The sequence below is a fragment of the Mus caroli genome, chromosome 1 (assembly GCF_900094665.2).
Source record: "Mus caroli chromosome 1, CAROLI_EIJ_v1.1, whole genome shotgun sequence".
Lineage (NCBI taxonomy): Eukaryota > Metazoa > Chordata > Mammalia > Rodentia > Muridae > Mus > Mus caroli.
The window spans coordinates 64,573,349-64,574,147 of NC_034570.1; positions in this window are offsets into that span (position 1 = coordinate 64,573,349).

Sequence of the window (799 nt, forward strand, 5' to 3'; positions counted from 1 at the left end):
CAAAGCTTGTTGAAAAGTAGCCATTCTTCAACTGTATGCCAATACTGCTGGTGAGCTAGATAAAGCAACAGACTCATGACTCGGTCTTCACAATCTAACTGTGTTTGACAGAACTATGCAAAAGCAAGTTCTAGTAAGGAAACAGTGAGGACAGCCATACTCTGATAATAGCCACCAGGAACCACATCTATTCACAAGAAATGCGCTACCATGGGAGTAGAAAAAGGAAAAATGTCACTAGCAATTCATGCTAAAATGCTATTTGGAATTAATTGGCATAGAATACTTAAGACTAAAATTGTGAGTGTCAGAGAGAGACTTTGGAGCATTCAGTGTTAAATGGGATATCTTTATCACACTGGGCCCTTCAAGGCTCCAGGATCTATGTGGAAAGGAGGCAGAAAGATTTTTAAGAGCTGCAGGTGATGGATGGTTCCAAGGAAATGGTATCATCAAGACTCAATAGTCACAAAAGTGCTGATGCACAGAATTCACGGCGACTACGACAGCATCCACAAGATTGGAACAGGTTCAAATCCAACAAAATATCAGCACTAAGAAAGAGAAGTAGGTATTAAGTCCCATCCCAGATCAGCTACTTTCTTTTTTTTTTTAATAATTTTTTATTAGGTATTTTCCACATTGACATTTCCAATGCTATCCCAAAAGTCCCCCATACCCACCCCCTGATCTCCCCTACCCACCCACTCGCCCTTTTTGGCCCTGGCATTCCCCTGTACTGGGGCATATAAAGTTTGCATGTCCAATGGGCCTCTCTTTCCAGTGATGGCCGACTAGG